The sequence below is a fragment of the Colossoma macropomum genome, unplaced genomic scaffold (assembly GCF_904425465.1).
Source record: "Colossoma macropomum unplaced genomic scaffold, Colossoma_macropomum, whole genome shotgun sequence".
NCBI lineage: Eukaryota > Metazoa > Chordata > Actinopteri > Characiformes > Serrasalmidae > Colossoma > Colossoma macropomum.
In genome coordinates this window covers 18,112,927-18,136,299 of record NW_023494798.1, presented here as the reverse complement: position 1 = coordinate 18,136,299, position 23,373 = coordinate 18,112,927, and the positions used below count along the sequence as shown (strand labels likewise).

Here is a 23,373-nt window from a genome sequence, read left to right as displayed (position 1 = left end):
GCAGTCCAGACCTGACTCCCATTGAAAATGTGTGATGCATGATGAAGCGCAATATGTGTAATCAGAGACCCCAGACTGCTGAGCAGCTGAAGTGTTATCAAGCAAGAAGAAAAGCAAGAAAAATTTAACTTTCTGACCGATGATAAAAGGAAAGGTGACATGGCCCTGTCCCAACTTTTTTGGAACATGTTGCAGACATCATATATATATATATATATATATATATATATATATATATATATATATGAGAGAGAGAAAGAGACACAGAGAGAGATGTATGTATACTTCTGTACCTGAATGAAAGTAGAGATACCCTTCATTAAATTTTACTCTGCTAAAATTAGCAGTTCTCTACTTATTTCATATTTTTTTTTAAAAATCCTGTTTAAAACAAGATGATTATTGAATGGCCTGTGGCTTAGACGTACAAACAACTTCTTGCAAATTTCATGTATTGTAACACCTAATGTACTAATACATATTTAATATGTATACACTGTTCTCGCCTCTGTTAAAGTACACATTTGTGATGCACACAGGAATCTAAAACCATGGTTACAAGTGAACAAGATCACTTCGAACCCAAAACCAGATGCTATTCTATGCTCTGTGAAAGCCTATGAGATGTTATTTTTGTGACAGTTCATACTTACACTAAAGTCTTTAAAACATTCTAGGAAACTGTAAAAATATATATATTTTTCCCAAGCTATGGCTAGTTGTCAGACTTAGACATTTGTATAAAAGAAATTTGACAGATAAGGCTTAGACCTTTCCAGCAAATAAAAATAGGCATAGACCAAACACTTCATTCTGCATGCCTTGTCTAAGTGTAGGAGGCCCCAGCAGTCTGTGCTATCTATCACTTCATGTTTACACTGCTTCAGTAGTCATAAACAGTGCTTTGTTGCACGTTCTGTTATGAACCTTTTAGAATAGTGCCGCAGGATTATTTCATTTTAGGGCAAGAATATAGTCCTAAGCATGTGTATTTAAAGTGTAAAATCAAAGGGAAAATGTTACTATTTCGTCATGATATTGATTGTAATCTTAATTAGTCTTAATTATCTCTGGGTCAATATAATGATTACTTCTAATCTCTCTGCTTCTTAATGGCTGGGGAACAAGGCCCAAGTATAGGCTTATCTTGGACAGTTCAGCATGAACAGTCCGTTTTCAGTGTGTCACAGTTTTAAATATGCTGGAGAATAATTGAAGGGTATTTGGTGCTATCGTCAATGCTTTGCATAGGCAGACTCGTGAGGACTTCTAGGACTGAGAAACATATTTACACTGGGCATGTTGTCCTTGTACTAGATTTTGAACTCTGTAAAGGGTGCTGTAATTTCACTATAGAATTGAGTGGTGGATTGTAATTTAGTGGAGAAATTAATTAGTAACTTCCACAATAAATGCCAGAAAAAGGGTGGACAAACAGCAGTAAATCCTACTTGTTCTTAAAGACTGGATCTGAGAATAAGACAATATCATAGTCAGGGCAGGAATGTGTAGCACTCAGGTACTTATCCCAAATTTCAGGGTGTCATTTTAATTGTTTTTACACTAAACCAGAAATGCTGACTAGGAGGTAGAAATGGCACGGTGCCACTTTTTCTTTTCCTTCAGTGATACTGAAAACTTAAATATCTGCTATGGATCCAAAAACTATCTTAGATTTGCAGGGCCAGAGGTAATCTTGTAACGGAAATGCACATGTTCAGGTTTTAATACTTTTAAGAACCCCAGTGAACCCCAGCAGGCAAGAGCAATCAGACATAAAATGGGCAACAGTCGCATTGCTAGCTTGACAAGAGGTTTAAAAAGGCTGTAGTTTTTAAAAAATGATTGAAATTAATTTTTCGTGTTTCATTTAGCCCAGACACGCTACTAATAGCTTTCCATTAAGTGATCCTTGGCCTGCTTGACTATTAATTTATTTTTTTAAAACTGTCACCAGACCATAAGCGCTGAAGTGGCATTTTTCCCCCACAATATCTGATCCTTTAATAGTCGTTGTGCTGTGGCTATATAAAGTACCTCACTTGTTCATTTTGTTCCAGAAGCATTTTCAGTTCACAGCATATAGCATACAAATTCAGATACTGACATACAGTTCTGTGCAAAAGTCAGAGACCACCCTTTTCAGCATTTTCAGTTTGAATTTCAGATTTTTGAAGTTGAGTTTTCAGTTTGAGTACAGTTTATTTTCAGTCAACACGGCCATTAAATACAAGTTATTGCTATTTTTCAGGAGATATTTTTGAGGAAACTAGATAAAAATAATCCACTTACATGAGGAAGGGGAAAGGCAAAGGAAAATGTGTGTGGGGGGAAAAAACTAAGTTTCCAACACTGAAGTTTAAAATGATTAAAAGATATAGAGAAATGTGACTCCCACACCTGTGCAACACCTGTTTAACCACCAAAACTGTCATCATCAGGTAAACAGTTAAAAGTTTTCATCTTTGAGAGAGAGGAGAACATCAAGCTCCACTCTTGCTATAGATCTGAAAAATCCACAGGTGTTTCTGTCCATCCTTACACTGTGAGAGGACAACTTGACACTATGAGTCTGAAAGAATGTGTAGCTGTTAAGAAGCTGTTACTGAGAAAAGGAAATAAACCAAAAGCAAAATATTTGCAAATCAAGCAAAGAAGCTGCTGGTGTTCTCAGAACAATGGACTGACCACTCCGGAGTCTAGACCTCAGCGTTATTGAATGTGTTTGGGGTTACTTGGACTGTGAGAAGCAGAAAATTAACCAGCTTCTAACACTAAACTTTGAAGATGTTGATAAAATGCCCCCCCTCAACAAAAAAGAAATATCAGCTGTTATACAGACAAATGGTTACACTAAATACTGCATTGCAGTTGTATTTAGTTGTTGAGTTGAGTGTAATTTCCTGTTAAATACATATTTTCCGCATTTCTTTCTGATTTATAAAAATGAATAAGTTGGATGACCGTTTCGACTGTAACTTTAATAAATTGAAGGTAGTGTCTGACTTTTACATTGTATTGTCCTCATCTCACCTACATGTTTGATTTATACTGGATGTAATAGAATAAAAAACATTTATTTAGTTTCTGCATGACATAATGTATGACGTACTGCTGTCATGCAACATTTTTTCAGTTGGAAACCAACCTTATTACTTCTTCAATTGTTTCACAAAACCAAAAGAAAAGTGCCAGAAAGGTGGTTTGGAGCTGTGGCATTGAAGAACCGTTTTTGGTTCCAGAAAGAGCCATCTGAGTGTTTTTTTTTTTTCAAAGAAACATCTCTTGAATTTTAAAGAACTGTCAGTTTGGTTGTTTTGGGAACCAAAAGTGGTTCTTCTGAGGCATCTCTCCAAATAAACCTTCGTGGCACCTTTTTTTTTAGAGTGTAATTATTTTTGCTGGGCTGCTTGTTTGTCTAGATCTGTGCGCATTGTGTTCAAGCAAATGTATGTGTGCTTGAGCTTGAGTCACCTCTTAGCTGGCTGTATCCCATTCTGCAACCCTCCAATCCCATTTTCATTTTTATTCTCTTTGCTCCGTATTGACCTGGCCATGCTGTGACTGAGAGCGAGAAAAGAGTGTAGAAGTCCAATCCATTCAGTTTCAGCAACTACATCACTCACACTTTAACCGTGTCTGCCCACTCACTTCAGCAGCGCTGCTTTGGGCCATCTTCCATTCATTTCACTGCTGCAGCATTTACTGTGCAGCAGATTTCATTACTTAAGCATGTTATTGGTGTAAGGCTTTCATTAGTATCTCATGCTTTAATTGCTCTCTAATTGTAATAAGATCCATTTAAATGGCTACACTGCCCCCCATGCAGTGTAATGGCAAATCTGGGTAAATGGAGTGAGACAGCGGCAGTGCTGTGCTCTTACTCAAGAGGGAAAAAACATGGTAGTGGTCATTATGATGCCTGATTAACAGCTGATAATAAAACAACAGGTTTCTAGTTTCTGCTCTATACTTTGACTGAATAACAAAATGCATGCATTAACTACGTTAGAAGAGGTTGGTGACCTGAAGAGAACTGTTTTCTGGAGGCTAAAAATACAAGGCAAGGTGAAAACTTCTCACTTCAAATTGATTCACTATTAATTGAGCCCAAGTCACATAAAAAGTGAGGAGCAGTGTGCACAAACCAGCCAACAAAACTTGTTTCTCTGACTGAAAACAAAGCTTAAAATATTTTTACTGCACAGATATTTGTGGCAACTGATTTAATTGTAATTTCCATCTCTCTCGTCATTGCCTACCATCCTGCTGTCTCACTTTGTTTTCAGTGTCTGTTTCCTCTGAGCTGTTCTCCTCCTCCTTCTCATGTATGTTACTTTATTTGCAGTCATTTTCTCATGTCAAAACCCTCAGACCCTGATTTTGATAATCACTTTTCTTTTGGTCATTGGAGTTTGAAGCTGAAGTTACTGGTTGAATAAAAGAGGGAAAAAAGTAAGACTAAAGTTGAGTTAAAGGGAGCTCTCTCTTGTTTATCCTTTCAACACTGCTATATGTGTTTAATCATTTCTTGCTGGTTTGTTTAAATGTTACGACAGCCTGGTTTCCTCGTTACTCGTCACATCAGCTCAAACTGCTTTACAGACAGATGACATTGTTTTACAGTAATAGACAAGGATATTACGGATTAAGTTAAAAAGAAATGAGATGTAGAATTGTAATTAAATGCTATGTTTTAAAGAGATGTATTCGAATGTTTCTTAAACGTGTGAACTGAGCTTGACTGTCTGATCGAAGGTCCAATTGACCAGTATCTCCAGATCTAAGATCAAGTGCTGAAACATAGACATGCTATGAGGTAAACAGGTGCTAGGCCATTTAGAGACTTAAAAACTAGGAGCAGAAATTTAAAATCTATCCTGAAAGCTACAGGTAGCCAGTGCAGTTCTTTTAAAATGGGAGTGATATGATCTTTTTTTGTTTTTGTTAGGATCAATGCTGCTGCATTTTGTACAATTTGTAGATAAGTTACAACTTGTGTATAACTGCTACATCAGCATAGCTATGAAAATGTGTTTCTTAATGACATCACCTAGAGGTTCCATGTACAAAGAGAAGAGCAAGGGCCCTAAAACTGAACCCTGTAGGACTCCACAAAAATGTTAAACGTCTTTGATCAAGGATTTTCCAGTGGAACCAAGAATTGTCTATGCTATATGATTTAAATCATTCTAAAGCTGTACCTGAGAGACCTACCCAAAATTCAGGGTGGTGTATTAGAATCTCGTGATCAATGGTATCAAAAGCTGCACTAAGATCCAGTAAGACCAAAATAGAAGGATTTTTTGCATCAGCAGTAATTCATCTCATTCACAACATGAACCAATGCTGTCTCAGTACTGTAGTTAGAATGAAAACCTCATTGGAACTTATCATATAACTTGTTTTATATTGTGTGCACATTTACTTGTCTGAAAGTAACTTTTTCTAAGACTTTATTTAAAAAATTAAAAAAGAAATTAGAAATGGGTCTGAAGTTATTTTGTACAGAAGATTCATGCTATTCTTGTTCAGTAGGGCTTCAAAAGGGCAGTTTTAAAAGCATCTGGAAAAATAGCTGTTGACAGAGAACAGTTTACAATAGTTAAGACATCATTTTGAACACAATCAAAAACCATTTTTAGGAATGAAGTAGGAACAGGGTCAAGATCACATGTAGATGAACTTGATTTGTCTAACATTTGTAATCTCCTCATGATTGATAAGAGAAAGATGTCATCACTGATATAGGTGGCTTATCAGGAAGGATATAGGAACTTGTTTCAGCAGGCTGAGCAACGCTCTGCCTTATCAAGTCTATTTTATTTTGAAAATGAATTGCAAACTCTTAGCAGATTTTAGACAATAAAGCACCATCCTCCACACTAGCAGTCAGGTTAGAGTTAATTACTCAATCTATGGTGAAAAAAGGACTTTTGCATTATCATTGTGTTTATTAATTACACTAGATAAGTTTGACTGTCTGGATATTTTCCTCGCATTGTTGTGGGTGGAGATCTGCTCTTTGAGAATATCACAATGTACCTGCAGTTCAGTTTTCCTCCGTAAGTGCTCTGATTTACAACAATTTCTCTTGAGCCATGAATTGTGTCACTTATATCTCTCTAGTTACATTAACCCCTGTCAGAAATCTTTAAAAAATATTTTATATATTTCCTTTATAGGGAATTACTGGCATGGGAATTGTGAGCCAATGCCGATATCCAATTTTTTTGCATGTCCATATCTACTGATGCAAAAACATTCGTAAGATGTAGAATTTGGAACTAGATCCAATATGGAGAAATAACTGTTAAACATTTGCTGTTGTAGGGTTGCAAATTCAGTAAAATGAATAAAATGCAGATATTTTATAGGCCACCAAACCATTTTGGCCAAAAATGGTTATAAATGGCACATTCTTACAGGTTTTCTGATGAAAGATGAAAAAAGCCTAAATTTAGGCTGGAAAAAAACCCAAAACTTTAAATAGTTTATAGATTAAATAGTTGTCAAAGTCAAAATCTAGGCATAATACATTATTTGAATGAAGAGAAAATGATTAAAACAGCTATTTGTTTTCTTTGCTGTCCTGTCCTGGTCAGCACAGACACATTCAAACACTTTGAGCAGCAGCAGGTCAACAATGTGGAAAGAAGTCAGCTTTGTGAAAGTATTTCATGGTTTCTATGAGGAACAAGAGACAAGAGATTTACAATCATTGTTCATGTATCAGGAGATGGTACAGTGCTTAGTGGTCAGTAGTCTCCACTACAGGTTTGATACCATTTGAAAACACAGCATCCCACTGGAAATGCAGAATACAGAGTATAGAATATAGTCTGTGGGCCACCCTGATAAGCCACACCTGGGTCACACGCACCCCCCCCACCACCACCAGCTCCACCTCTGGAGTGAAGGTCGTATTTCATTACGTGCCGTTATGATAGAATGGTATTATCTTAGATTTGTCTATGAATGGATGTGTTACAGGCCGAGTCACGCTGTAGTTCTTGCGTTTTTCTCAGGTGGTCCCTCAGAGAAGTGGAGATTGGCTGCATGTCGCATAAAATCATGCTCTTGCCTCAGTAATGAGAAATAGGCCCCTTTTGTATGAATGTGTGTTTGATCCATTTCCTGGCTAGTGTTTCATTCGCACCCGTCCCACACAAACTGTCCTCATGCATGGCGGATGAGCTGATAGCATTTCTGACGTTTACAAAGGAGCAGAGGAACAAACATCCGATTGTGACTCAGAAGCTAGGATGTATGCACACACACATACGCACAAAACAAGAGGGATATGGATGCAAAGCGGGAGGCTTTCAGTTCTACCTGTGCACAAAATTGCCAGTCAAGGAGAACGGAAACAATTAAAAGTCATTACTTTAAGGCACTCATTGATTTTTTTTTCTTCTTTGCTTTTTTTAGAAAACGAAGCTGAGTGAATTTAGGAGCCGGAATCGGAAGAAGAGCTCTATCCTTGGCTACAGGCCCATTAGCGTGAACTGAAGGTAAATCAGAATTGTGTGCTTGGTTGGGGGGGGGGTACAATTTTATCATCATTAATGGGCAGATTAGTGGGGATTTAGCCCTGCATGAACTGCTTCTGCCAGACCATGGTGCAACGCGCTCTCTCTGCAGACCTGAAGTTGCCTCTTCCTCACCCAAACCCCCCACCCCCCCCGCTCTCCCGCTGAGCAGAGACGTGAAGTCAGGCGAATTGATGAGGTGAGCTCGAGATGGATAAATCTGCCTGCATTTGCTGGCTTTCATTTTTGCCACTGCTGTGAGGCAGTCTGATCTTTTATCACTCTCTCATCGCTCCTGCTCCCCAGGCCTGCTCCGTCACTCTCTCCATCTCCCTGTCATCAAGGCAGATCTGCTCACGCTCCGTCCAACTGTCACCCAGTCTGTCTGTCAGTCTGTGTTTGCTTAATCACATCATCTCTGATCTCACAGTAATTTGATTTGGTTAACAATAATACTAATAAGAAGAAGAACTCCAAAATCTAGTGTTTTATACACAGAAAAGGAAAAGTTTAGAAATATAAAACAGTGCAGTACTTAAATGAACACTTTTTTATGTAGAATTTTTTAAAGAAAAAACAGATTTCTAAAGATTTCTTTTTTACTCAGGACAGCTCAAAAACACTTTTTTCATGATCACTTAAAAATTTAAATGGGAATTCTGTAGATTGAACGTTTTTCCTGTCATTGTGTATTAAGGTAGTGAAACAGTTAATATGATTCATAAAAGACTGTGTTTTGAAGCATCATGGCCCTTCTCCCTGTCCTACTTTCTGCTACCTCCTTTGTATACAGTCATATGCAAACATTCTAATACCTTTCAAATTTTCCTCATAGAAACCAAATTACATGTTTTGTTAAAATAAGTTAACAAACTTAAAAATGGCATTTTCTGTTTTTTTTTTTTTTACTGAATTTAACATAGGGGAAATATAAAACATAAAATGTGCCATAAGCTTTGCACAAGTCACATTTTATGTTTTTTCCATATTTTTTCCAATATGTTACCTTCAGCAATTAAACAGTAGTTGTGCATTAAAATGTGCGAAGTGTGTTCTCTGTAGAGGATGTGTACTTCACTTAGCAGATCAATAACGTAATTTGACATAATTTTTGCGTATGACCATATATAATACTTTTTTGCTCATATATGTTCTGTTCAGGCAGTAAAAGGGAAATAAAATTATGTGTGTATGTATGTATGTATGTATGTATGTGTGTATGTATGTATGTATATATATATATATATATATATATATATATATATATAGTGTTAGATTCAGATCTATATATTAGATATATATTAGACAGATTATTGCTGAGGTGTTGCATGATGTCCACATATGAAGAAAGTTGGTTTTTATATCAAAATGTTATTTTTATTTATCGTGAGGCACAATTATTTTTACCTGATTACACCTTTTTTAGTTACATATATACAGCACCCGTAAACCAGACACAATTGTTCTGTTCTTCTCAAATCAACTGTTCATGAGAAGGTTAAGTAACAGCTTAACTAAGCTTCTTATTTTCTTAGTGTAGGACAATAGGCAGAGAGTTTGTTTTGGCTAAAAATGAGTGCGTCCTCTATTTCATATTATTATATTTGATTATAATCGATTCTAACATTCCCAAACCAATGCAGTTTAATCACACACCTTCAGAGAGATGCGTTTTTACACCACTAATGGTCAGAAACACATATCATTTCTTGGGTTAATTGTGTGCAGATGTTTGTTTTGTGATGGAAGCAGATGTTCCTTTATTTTGTGCTGTAATAAGGCCAGTGGCAGCTCTTCAGTTTTACAGCTTGTTGTTCATAAATGGTGAGCAGCAAGGAGGGGTTGCCTCCTCTCCAGACCCAGGTATTCTCTGGCTGCTCCTTTGAAGTGCTGTTCGAGGTGATTGAGCCTCTTGAGGCTCTGTGCTCTCCTGTTAGAAATGCCTACAGTTTTTATTACATAAATCCCTGAGCCAAGTACTCTGAGATGGAAAACACTGCATCCTATCTGCATGTTAATTGTGTGGTGTTTGTCAAGTGGGCCTCAGCTCGTCGGAGGAAAGCAGAGATACTAAATAAATGATGCGCCTCAGGCCAGTTGCGTGATCTTCCGGGAGGCTATGTGTGCACTAGTATGAGATGGAGGTTTCTGAAAGGCACTGCAGGCTCCTTCCCCCCTGCCCTGATTCTGCTACTGCTGCTTGCATTTTTTTTTCTTCATATATGGAGTTTAATGACATTTCCCAATGTCCCATAATGTTTCTGATGTTGAAAAGCCTATATGAGGGCTGAAGAGAATCCAGCTATGTGGGAGGCCATAGTTAATCTGGGCAGAAAATAGGCAGAAAATTGGACTCACAGATGCACAGACTAAGCCATGTCTTTGACTAGATTGTTCTTTTAATTGTGATTTTCTCATTTAATATTTATCGAGGATTCACCTAAAGAAAATGACCCATAGATGACCCATAAGGTCCTATCATGCTTACAGTTTCCTCCATGGAGTGCTGACTGCACAATATCTCTCCCATTAATTTGTGGATAATTGTCTTTGCAATACTGATATTGCAGAAGCTGCAAGGTACAAGTCTTCTTACCAATCACAGTGTTTGTTCTTCTGTTCTGTAGACCAATCACTGCACCAGATGAGTGATTTAAGACAAGTAAATTTTTTTGGCTGAACAAAATGCATGTCAGTCTTTAACTGTGTCACATGACTATGTCTTTAACTGTGCACGCTAGGTGCATCACAGTTGCAATATGTAGCAATAGGGGTGGACAGTATGGGTATCGACAATGGAGACAGAGGTACTACAAAGCAATTTGTGACATTCACTACTGTGTGCACACTACTAAAGCATGTACTCACACCAGTAGATGGAACTTCACAACATGTTGGCAGTGTGTGTTGATGAGCAGTAGTAAAAACGCTTGAAATCTGTAATGTCTGTGTATTGAAGGGAGGAAATAGTAGTGGGTGATTTACCAGTTGGAATTCTTTCTAAGGCAGTGGTCACCAACCCTGGTCTGGGAGTTTGACCTTCCTGTGGACTGTAGTTTGAACCACAATCTGCCACACCTGCTCAAGAGAACTAACTTCTATTGGCTGTATCAGATGAATTAATGTCAGTATGAGGATGGACAGCAGATTAGATGCAGGTTGAAACTAAACTCTGCTGGAAAAAATATCTCCAATAGTTGGTGACCACTGTTCCTAAGGTATTAGTTTCACCAAAGCACTTATGTTACCTGAATGGCTGAATCAGCCTTCTTTCAGTAATCCATCCTCTCCCTCGGTGTTGTCAGTTAGAGTCTTGAGTTAATGTTAGTCCAGGTTGTTATTGATTGAGCAAACGTTAGAGAGACATGTGGAAGGAGCCTGTATCCTGTGGTAATGATAGCCTTTAGCATAGCAGCCTGCTTGCTGTGTGTCAACTATCCCTGCTTGCAGTGCACCTCTGTCGGTTAGCTGCATCACACAGCAGCGTGATCTTGCGGCCTGATGCTTCCGTCAAGGTCAAAAATCTGCTAAAAACTTACTGACTGCGTGAATGGCTGAATTATGTACTGAACTCCAGTAGAGTCTGACACTCTGAGATATAAGTACAAGACACATATATGAGACAAATGATTTGAGAAATTTAAGCATAACACAATTAGCACCATTTTTGCTGAGCCAGAGAAGCTGGTGCATGCTTACATGCATTCTCCACAGGTACATCTATATATTATTCACCTCTGCTTTGCACAATAAAAGTATATTTCATTCACTTCAGCCATTATAAATCAACAATCAAATGCCATTCAAACTTAGTATGTTTTATTTGTGAGAACACAGCTTTTTATAGCCTGATACATAAGGATCAGGTATCAGTGTAGGAAGGTAAAAAAGTGGTATCCTAGCATCCCTATAAAGTCACTCTGTCACAATACATTTTTTCTGTAAGTACAGAGATGTAAGTATGAGATGCACATGTAAGACAAATGACTTGGGAAATTTAGCCATGAAAAAACACTTGGCACCAGAGTGTTTAGAGAGCTTGCATGAAACTCATAGTGCATTCAGTTATAACAAAAGCCTTGTGCATATTTTATACAGAGATATACACAATAGCACACAGAAAAGCCTGATTGTACACACTGATACATTTCACTGCAGCCAGCGTGGATGTGCACCTTAACTCCTCTGGCGGCAGATTTAAAGATTAAGGGGCCCTCTCCAGTTTCTGGAGTAGACCCCTTGCTGAGATGCTTGTGTTGGCAGGGTTAATTCAGTTTAGTGCAGTGCTGTTTTTCAGTGTGGCACTACTAGTGCTTTTTTTGCAGTTTCGACTTGTCAAACTTCAGAAAACCTAAATATTGTGTTGCTTACAGTGTTTTGTGAAAATATCTTGAAATATTGTGACATTGTTTTGCCATATCACCCATTCTGTGTAGCAGTATAATTGCAGTGTTACTAATTTGTCCATATCATGTCGCCTTAGCGTGTAGTATGTTCTCAAGGTGACAACGTAGAATGTAAAATTAATTGGTGAAGCAGCCCTTGATTGAATGCGGAGGAGGGCAGGGTAGAGAAGCAGTGGCTGATTGAAGGATACATGCTCTCTGAGGTGGTGGGGGGCCGTGGGGGTGAATGAAGTCATGCTAAGGAGAGAGAGGTTGATGTGGGGTGAAAAGGTCTGATGGAGTAAGTAGATATCCAATCACTGCAAGCTGTCATTTTCAGTCTGCCACGAGTGACTGACTGAAGTCAGGGCCTCTTGGCTCCCAAAGTCCATTTTAAATCACTTCAGTCCATTGCCTCTTTACCTCGCGTGAACTGCAGCTCATCACTGTCTCTCTCTCTCTCGCTCTCTCTTCCTCTCACACACTCCCCCGCCCTCTCTCTGTCTCTCTCCCTCTCTCTCTCTGACGTTCTCTCTCTTATCCCTACCTCCCTGCATCCCCATGGATCAGCCAAGACAAACTGAGTGGGAATTGAAGATGCGAAGAGCCTGCCTAAACACTCTGGGTGCAGCATGGTTTTGGCTCCCACTGTGATTTGTCACTCGTACAGACTCTGCTTTCCTTTCTCAAGAGGCTTGACTCAAGTTGACTCAATTTAGTTTGTTTACATGTTGAGGAATGTTATATGTTGCATGAGGCTGTCATATGTATTAACTGAATACATGAGTGCATCTGTGTGAAAGACAGCCAGGTGTTTATTTGGTTGTGGAGTGTCTAGAAGGCCCAGCAGTACTATGGCACTCTCTTTTAGCTGTTACAAGACGTGTGGATTAAAGGTGCATAGATATGAATTTGAAGCCCAGATCAGACTTATAAATGTGAGTTTGAGACCCAACCGATGCTAAATTTGAAACCCAGACAGAGATTTACATTTATGACATTTGGCAGAGAGTGCATGAGAGAAAATATTGCAGAATTTTACATGACATTCCTTCAAATAAAAAAAAAACATAAATAAATAAAAAAAATCACATCTGATCTGACCCCAGCCCAATGTCGTACGCAAAAAACAGCCAAAACCCGGCCAGAAAACCTGATATTTTGTCGGGCCCAGTCTAGCTGTGTTCAGATAGTAGACATCTAGTGTGGAGGCATTCTGTTTCATTCATATCTCATCACTGTTGCAATCTATAGCTGAAATATAGCAGTCTCAGCATTGTTGGTGGCAAGACATGATTGACAAAGTCTTTCTTCATATGGAATGATTTTCTTGGCTGCTGATAATGACACTCTATGCCACCATGATACTACCCAGAGGAAAATTTATAGTTGAAATGTTTCCCTTTGTTGGTTCAGAAGACTTACCGGTGATTGGTGATAAGAAAAATAGCATTAGACAAAAAGGAGACATGATATACAGGAGAGATTAGAGTTCAGTTAGATAAGAGATATTATCTTGGCAGTCTGAACACAATGTTTGACATTATTTAGATCTCCACTAAAACTCAAGAGGAGACGTGAAGTGCACAGGAGAAATATCTGAGCAGCAGGAAACTTAAGAAAAAGCCTCAACTGAGGTTCTATCTGATCTTGCTGTCTAAGAGAAACTAGAGATATTAAGGAGCTCTCTTTTTGATATTTCTTTCCTATGGGTATTGGCGAGTGTCAGGGCCCTGTTCTATCTTCCTGAACCAACATATGCTGTAAAATGCCATATGAACTAAAGAGTACAACTAAAGAGTAGTAGCAGTGTGGTACAACAAAGAACCCATGCACATCATCCGATAGAGAGTCAAAGGGTGGGATATCTTTTCATCAGGGCATATCAGCATCAGACCAGAAGTCTATCTAAAACTTGAGCATGGGGCAAGAAGGATGATGACGGCCAGCAGCAGGACAATGACAGCAAAGTAAAACGGCTACAGGAGCAGATAATATGCGAGGAAATGCCGGAACAGAAGAAAACACTCGCTCAGCTTTCAGGGGGAAGCAGTGAAGGAGAACACACCCAATTATGCTCTGGAGTTCCAACACCTGTTCGTGGGCAACGACAGTGAGTGTCAACACAGCAGCTTAGCTCAGCACGAAATACACACCGAGGACGTCATGCTAATCTGGCAGAGAGCCAAATGACTGCTGCTTGCTTTGAGGAGCGAAGCAGCTGCCGAGATGGACGAGACGGCATAGGGGGTCATAATCTGACCATTAAACAACACAGGCTACCTAGATTACCTGCTGGCTCATGTTTCTGTTTTTGCTGAAGCCACAGTAACTGGACTGGTTTTTAAAAAAACCTGATATTCAGCTTCAGGAGTGTGAAGTTGGAGAAAAAGGGGGCAGACTCAGTGACTCAAGCTGTTAGTGGGTGGCCAGTACCAAAATCTGCTAAATACACAGTTTCTTGGGATTAGCTTCCTACTGCTGCTGTTTCATCAACAACTTTGCTACTATCTCAACATGCTTCCACAGCCTGGCAGAGAAAGAGAGGTACTTTTAGTGATGGTAAAAGTTCTTAAAACAACTCCTGTTCCAGCTCTGCCTGACCCAGCTAAGCTCTGTATGCTGGCTTTCCTGCCAGTAACATCAGCCTTAGGGCAGCTTTAAGTTGTAGTTTACTACAGCTACTTTCTCAGCAGTCAGCAGAGGGACCACTGTGTGACACCCTGTGAGCTGCTCGCGATGATAGAGGGGATGTCCATAGGGGTAAGACACTATGTGGTGAGGTGATGGATTGTTCTTCATTGAGGCCGTTGTTGGGTTTGGAATGGCTTGAGTTTATATATACTGAAAGGAAGTGAGTGATTATCGGCTGCCAGTTGCTGAGACCCTATAATCTTCAAATCATGATTTGATTATGTCCAAACACAATGGGAAGCACCTGATTATATTTCAATTCTGTAGCTTCAACTCATTAGCTAAAATCACTCGCTGAGGATCACATTTGAATACTGATAACATGCCAAACAAAATATTAGTCCCCAGTAAGAGTGATGAGTGATGGGGATGATGGTATTCAATTGTTCTAGAGTCAGGAAACACTGAAACTGCAAATTAGGTTTAGGAAATTTTATTCTACAATTTGAATTTTAATTTAATATTGTTATGAAAATTCTTCATTATTCCATACCTGTGAACACTGTTGTGTTTGTACGAACTATGTGGATCAGGAGCTGTATTACAGAAACATCCTAACTTTAAATTCTTATCCTCACAATGACATCTTCAGTTATGACTGAGTATAGGTATACTATAGCTATAGCTATTACTGGATAACAGTTCTTAGTCTTAGCAATTGTGACAAAGAGCATAAGTTCACTATAACTAGCATAATGGCATTATTCATGTTGTAAAACAGCAGTTTCACTTGAGAGTGAATTTTTTTTTTCTCTAACTTTGTGGTTAACATCCAAAGCAGTGCAGACACGTTTTCCCCTGTTCCCTCTTATCACCTGTGTATTAAAGTTGATGAACACGTGACAAATAAGATATTGAGGGTGAACAATAAGGAAACCAAGTTGGGAGCTAAAACTGCTAGTTCATCAAACTTAATTTTGTTTTTGAGATATATATATATATATATATATTTACAGTAGTAGCTGTCTAGCTAACTAACTTTCATATTTTATGTTATTTTAATTAGATAATTAGATTTCAGCTGTTCGATTATCATTGGTCGCTTGGTAACAGGCATTACAGTTGCTTCTGTAATGTGAATTTCCGAAAAATCTTATCTTGATCTCGTCAGTTCTTAACTTAGAACTAAAAGTTGGAACTTTCTGTAATATGGCCCCAGACCTATATTTATCTGTTTTACACTTTGCAAGATTTCATATCTTCGTAGATACTATGCATTAGATCATTTTGTTGGTTCTTGTTGTGTATATAACTTTGAATAGTTCTCTGCATTGTAAACCTGGGACAGTATGCTATTTATCAATATCATGATCAGTTACATCATTCTATGCTTTTCTCAGTATATCGTGGATATCATCAGTATTTAAAGATATGAACAAGTGCATGATTCATTACACAGAGTTCAAAGTCCTGGTTGTTTGGGTTTAGTGCAGAGCAGTGTAGAAAAAGCTGAATAGAAATCACTGTACTCTTTCTGTTGGAAAGCAGTTTTTAAATATGACACTACTGGGGTTTTTGGCCTCTTCGAGCTCATCAAAGAAGTAGCACACGTTTGCTACTGTATGATAATCTTTACTTCATTAGAGGCAACGGCAGTAATACTGTGCCTCATTTGTTGATCTATAAACAGTCCTTATGAAATGCGTAGAATTCCAGTGGTGCTAACAGTGCACTATTTTCACATTTTCAAGGCCATCAAGGACACTTTCAATGCAGTGGACTTGAACAGAGCTTTCTTAGATCTTAACGAGAGAGTTGTGTATGATCAGAGCACTTGCATAGTTTCACTGAGAGAAAACAGCTGGATCACTGCAATGCTGAAAGAGTTACTGCAGCTGCACTGCTGCTCTGTGTGTGTGTGTGTGTGCGTGTGCTCAAGAGAGTGAGTATATGAGGTGTGTGTGTGTGTGTGTGTGTGTGTGTGTGTGTACATGCCTCTGAATCACTAAAGAAGCAGACAAAGTCCGATACTAAGCTGGCTGAACACGTTTCCACTTATTTCATCCTGAACCTAGAGGTTAATAGTCTATTTGTTTAAATCATTGATCGATTAAGCCATTACAGAAAGCGATGCTGTTTTTCTTTAATCTTTCAAATGAATTGATTGAGAGGTCTAGCAATTAACTCCCCCACCCCTTCTGTTCTTGGTTCACTTTCACTGTATTTAAGCAGAACTTTTTTTTCCTGCTCTGCTTAGCCAGCCCGGATCCCAAAATTCAATTGAGAATCGCCTGGGAACTTCAGCAGTCATATTATGCAATCAGTGCCTCGGAGATGAAAGCATGAATACTCATTGCTCATAAGACCGGTCAGCATGTCAAGCTTTTATCCAATGCTTTATAGGTTTTTCCATCCCCAGCCACCCTGCTCTCTCTCTTAATTCACTCTTAATCGCTTTAATTGCTTATGGATGATGGTAAGGCCAGATACATCAGTCTAATGATGATGTAGAAGGCTGGACCGGCGGCAGCTGTAGTGGAAGTATGGTGGTCCGGAGACAGCAGAGATGGGCCAGGGAAAATGCGTTTGTTTTCTGAGACCGCAGCAAAGCCAAAGCTCCTCTCTCCCTCTTCTTGTTTCTATTTCACTTTGGAGGAGATGACTGGAGCAGATCAGTCTGTACATTCACACACACTTTAGTCCCTCAGTCCGTCCCTGAACTCAACAGAAGTTTATTTATTTAGCACCGTTTGTATCATAAGGCTGATGGCTTTGCATAACTTAAAACATTAAATAAACAAAATAAAATCAATAGACAAAAGAATGTAAGAACAATAAAAGAAAGTAAAGCATATAAGAAAGAAAGGAAATATATAGGAGAGAAATGTTAGAATTAAGATTGAATAAGGGAAAATAAAATCAGATAAATATATTATCAGTCAATGAACAAATGTTTTCTTTCACAGCAGCTGTTGCAAAGTTGGCAAGAGAAAAAGAGAGAAAGAACAGGAAAAAAGGCATTTGCATGTAGAGCCCCAAATTTGTTTTTTTGTTTAAATCTAGGCTGTAGCAGTTTTTTTTTATTGGTCTATTCATGATCCATATTCTTTCAAAGTGACTGTTCAGTTGAGCAACTTCTGAGCAAGCTTTACAAAACATTGACAAAAATCCCATTCAACCTAATAGGGGTGCGGGAAAAAATCGATTCTTAGATGCATCACGATGCGGACATGAACCATTCTGAATCGATTCACAAATGTCAAAATCGATTTTTTTAAATATTTAATTTATAACGTAATGTTGACGGAACGCAAAGGGCGGAACTTGGAAGTGCGGAAGTGCGGAAGTGCAGCGCCCGGACAGTCTGTGGCGGCACATAACAAAAACGCCACTGGATGAGCGAGAAATCCGAGCGGCTCCCTCTGCATTAAAAGCCAGGTTAGGTCAGGAGTCACAACACAAATATTAAGAAGAGACATTTTGACCTTTCAACAAAAATCAGACCAGCTTGGAGCCGCAACATTTAACGTCCAGTATGTCTCGGTGTGTGTTAATGTCCTAGTATAGACATAACAATATAAACGAAAACACAGATTTACTTCGCTCTGCTTTAAGCTTTAGCTATAGCCGCTTTCCTCCCATCTCCGCCAGAAAACTTTTCCTCAGAAGTTGATCAGTTAAATGTCTCTCAGCGTTCGACTGTTTTACGAGGCTGAAGTCGCTTCTTATTCTCCAGCTTCTTGTTCGAATTCACCCGTTCCACCTTAAATTCTAACTGAGGCCCCGAATTTGAATGCGGCACCATTTAAGGTGGAACGGGCGAATTCGAAAGAGAAGCTGACTTCAGCCTCGCCACTTTTTAGTGTGTGACAGTGGCAGATTTACGTACCAGGAAACCAACTGCGCTGCTTATAAATGCGAATAACGCATCGCTGCTATGTGACCTGCAGTTCTCAGTCATTGCGAAACAGGGCTTTCGCGCTGTGTTGCTCACGACCCGTCTCAAAGATACTTTACTGACACAGCGATCCCACCGTGTCTACAACGAGACCAAAACCGAAGTTATAAAATCACTAAAGAAAACGGGTAGAATAGCTGTAACATGTGCTGCGTGGACATCCACTGACACTGGATCTTATTTCACCATAACTGCGCATTTTATCACAGATGAGTAGCAGCAGCTTCTCGTGCTCCAAACAAGAGCACTGAATGAGAGCCTTCTAGTTTACTTGCCACATCACTTCCATTTGTTTTATTAAAAAAGATATTGGAAGTAAATTCGTTATGAAAAATACTTTGGTTTAAAAGTACCTAGTCACTTTAAATAACAATAACACAGAGTTACTTAGTCACTTTAAAATGTATATTGTCTCTATATTCTGTGTATATTCTGTGTATATTTTGTGTATATTTAATATATTTCAGTTGGTTTTTCTTGTATTTTTATTTTTACTTATTTACTCTCTGTAGAGTGATTACCTGAGCCTAACCACAAGCATTTCAATGCATAAATGTCCTGACATGTTGTGCAAATGACAAATAAACTTGAAACTTGAACTCGAAACTTGAGATCACACAATAAGAAAACATAAATGCTATATAGAGAAAAAATTGATGCATCGAGATGCATCGATAATCGTTTTATTATCGCATCGCAGCCCTCTGAATCGTAATCGAATCGAATCGTGAGGTGCCTAGAGATTCCTTGAAACCATGTTTACATTAATTAAATTTGGAAAATTTAGTCACTCACTGCTAAAGCAGAAGGTTTTCATATCTAATAAGGAAACGGTTTCAGCTACAGAAGCTAGAATGTTATAGTTTATATTGTTAATATTATACTGAAAATTTCCACTATACAATAGAGTTCCACTTGGGACAAATCTGCACAATTGAACACAATTGAAATTGGTCAAATAACTTGGCCACAGTGTACTTTTGTATTGTACTTTTTTTTGCTCTTTGGTCTCATAGTTAGATTTTTTTGCAAATTTTACCTATTTCCTTGAAAAAGGTTCATGTTCTGTTTGTCACATTTTGATAATTTTTCATCAAGTGATAAAATGGGGCAATATGGCAGCAAATCACAATGAACATTTTAATTACCGTCTTTTACATACATACAAAACACACAGTGTGTGCTGTCTAGGAGAATTCAGGAAAGTATTATAACAATTGAATGTTTCTCTGAAATCGTCCTTCTTTGTCTTTCATACCTTCCTGCAAACATGCACACACATACACACATCCTTATGTGACAACACTCACACACATACTTCTTTACTTCATTCTTTTCCACACGCACAGGACCAGCCAATGGCTTTTTTCCTGCAGTAGATCTAGAAAAAGTACATAGAAATTGCTGTTGGCAGCTGGCAGTTTGTTACATTTTTCTCCTGCTAATAATTAACTCTGCTTTAAAACATACAGGAGTATGTGGGTGTTAGGATCTGTGTGAGTAAGAAAGAGAGATAGTAGACTTATCTGGAACTCCCACTAATAGCTAAACACAGGCGCACACACACTGATCTAGGTGGTCCCTCTGAGGATGCTTTCTTCCACAGTTAGGTGTTTCATTTTGCTTTTGTCATCAGTAAGTAAGGGTTGGCAGCATTTTTCCAGCATGTCCACTTACACAGAAATAATTTAAGCCACCAATTTTATTTATTTATTTATTTATTTTTCAAATGTCTTTTACATTTTCTCTTTTCTCACTCTCCCTATTACACATGTACCCCCAGATGCACACTAATCAACACTCAGGGCCAGATGTACAAGCCTTTTGTACCCATTTTCAGGTTCAAATAAGACATTCTGCCCACATGTCATGTATAAAACTAGGGTGGTAATAAACTGAGAATTAAATTTCTAAAGTGGTCCAACACCTTGTGAAGACAGAGCTTAAACTGGAGGGTGATGGTGCACTTTTCCAAAGGACACCAAGCCTGTCTTTAGTCTGTGTATGTAACAAGCTAGCAAGCCTGAAAGTCCCTCACAAAAAAATGACAGTTAAGCATGTAGATGTGTGTTGTGTGTTCAGAGAACACATTAATGTGGTAAAAATAAATGTTATCTCTTGTAATGGAAAACAGATGTGCTATTTAACGATAGCGTTAGGTAGCTTGTTTTGCTTGTGTTATCGTTTGAACTTTGGACATTAAAAGAAGACAAACAAATGTAGGGGCAGATTTTAAAGGGGGCCAAAAGTTTTAACAGATCGTCCCTATACATGTGTTCTCATTACAAGATCACATCTGGCCCCACAAGACTTGAACAAAACTGATGTTTAAGCCTAAATAAGCAGTTAATGCCCTCATATATGTGAATTTGAAGGAGGATCGTGCAAAATGTGGGAGGATCACGCCAAACATGGGCTAGAAATGTGGCTGATTTACATATCATATTTAATTTACAAAAGTGTGGGCAACAAGTAGCAGGTTTGTGTGGAATTTCCTTGCCTCTTAATACCAAGCATAAAATAGCGGTAGTGTCAAAACTGTTGAAAGATTTTATTTTACAATGGCAGTAGTCATAGTAACTAGACAAAGTCACAGTACTTGACTACTTGATAAAAGAATATTTCCCAAGCAGAATAACATTATGTTAACTTGCAGAACTGCTCCACACTTTGCCTAGTGACTCCTTTGGCATTGACTTTCTGTTGTTGTTTATTAATTGAGCTGGAATAAAATTACGCCACTACAGAATGTTTTGATTGTGGGGGGCTTCATTTATTAATTTTCTCTTTTGTCCTCTTTTGTTGATAACTCCACTGTTTCACTGCATCTTTTAAATCTTGTGCCTTTCAAATTACGATTAGTAGGCAGTCCTATGCTCAGTTTACATGAGTGGCTACAGCTTTAGTAAATTAATCCTCGGTTGCAGATGCACTGCAAACGCATGTTGCAGCCACATCAAGGCACATTTTGTGCTGTGAATTCTTATACATGTACACCTGGCCCTCAGTGCTCAAATGCAGTGTGGTGTGTGTGTATGTCTGCAAGTCAGTTGAGGAGAAGGGCAGTTTGGCATTCAGAGCAGGCCACAGGAGCAGACCCTGAGTCCAGGTAGCATTTTAAAGAGCTCTGAGAACATACAGGACAGGTGATTGATGACTTCCACTCGCAGTAAAGTGATACCGCTCCTTCATCCCACGGCCCCTACTTTACATTCAAACCTTTGGTATTAAATTGCAAATTATCTCTGCATTTGTAATGGTGTGACTGCTTGAGCCATGAATCCAGGAGTGCTGGAAAGCCAGTCTAGCTCATAACTGTGCTGAGGTAGTGCTGAATCCATAACTGGCACATGCAGGATAGTCTCTGGATCTTGGAAAAGTTTGAAAGTTTATACTTTTCTGTTCTTTATTCAACATGCATGTAGTAGGCCCATACTGTTTGTCAAAAGTCTGAGGACACCTTGACGTAACGTTTTTTTAGGTAATCATTAGGAGTTTCACTGTTATTTCTCAAATAAATTCGAAAAATTGCCTTAAGATTTTATCATTAAACAGCTACTAACAAATACTTTAGGTTTATATGTCAACATTATATTTAGTCTAAATAACAATTTAACTGTTTTTTTTCCCTAACTTTATGGCTTAAATAGCTAAATGTTTGAGTGCCAATGAGTGCTTCCTAGGGGTGTGCATGTGTACTCAAGTTCTTGGTTAATCATTCCAGGTACCAGTATTCAAATACTGAAATCACTATTCGGGTATTCATAATGCTACATCACAGAAAGCCAGCAAGAAAATATACAGGCCGGCAATTCAGTTAAATATAAAAGTTTTAACAGGGCTTTAAAGTGTAACAGTTTTGCTTGTATTTGTGATTAAGTAAGTAATTATATTACATATTTCATCCATGTTCTCCAAGAGAAGGTTGTTGTAAATCAGTAAATCAGTCAGAGAAGGACATGGTGGATGACATTGACTTTCAAAAGCTACTGAGGTACATTGAGCCAAAGCTAGACACCACCACCAATCATAGCATTTATGTTGTTCTTAACTTTGGCTAGTAATGAAGGGTAGATATAAGTTTAGAATATAGAGCTTTCGTTCGCCCATCATAGTGTATTTATCATGTCAGCAGCATTTTAGTTTTTGGTCATACAGTCATGAACACGTATCCATACTTATCAGTGTTACTGCTACAAACCAGTGACAAACCAACATGTTGGCATTTTATCCACTGAGGAGAGAAATGTGAGTAGAAGTAATTGACAAGTCATCACTGTCCACCGTTGCACTGGTTGGCTCTAGTGTTAGCATTGACATTTTAATGGCACTTAGCTCATCTGAAGAGGTTGTCTGCAGTGTCACAAAAACACAGTAAGACTTCAAAATATACTGATTATATATAATATACTATGGTCAATCTCTGTTATGTTAAGTTATGGCTAACCAACAAACATGCTCATTTGTATTATGCATGTTGAAAAGCTTTGTGTCCCCAAACTTTTGATAGGCAGTGTTTAACATTCTTAATCTTTTGCTGTGTGTGCTGCCTGCTGGGTGTTTGTGTGTCTGCATTTGCACTTGTTTAATAGTGCATGTCTGCTCATTCAGTTCTCATCATTTACTAAGCCAGTCATCTGCTTGGAATCATTTCAGTATTGAAATGGCGGGCATTTGGTTTAACAGATGATTTTAATCAATCATCTCCTGTAATCTACATCCTGTTATTAATGCATGTATTCATATTTTTTGTGCCTAAACAAAGCTACGCCCTCTACATATTTTTCTTTGTGCCTTCTGCATAGGAAAAAAATACACAGCCTGTCATGTTTACTGAACATTAAGAGATGAGAACTAAAATATG

General features: G+C 38.4%; 1 protein-coding gene across 4 annotated transcripts in view; it reads left to right on the top strand.

Annotated features, from left to right (window-relative positions):
• Window positions 1-23,373, top strand: part of tspan9a (tetraspanin 9a) — a 245,634-nt gene that overhangs the window by 96,698 nt on the left and 125,563 nt on the right. For 3 of the 4 annotated variants that reach the window (XM_036584981.1, XM_036584983.1, XM_036584980.1), the window contains one exon: window positions 7,432-7,514. The exons of the other annotated variant lie outside the window; for it this stretch is intronic. The gene's annotated coding sequence lies outside the window, so the exon portion shown is untranslated. The remainder of the gene's footprint in view (window positions 1-7,431; window positions 7,515-23,373) is intronic. 4 annotated transcript variants of the gene reach the window in all.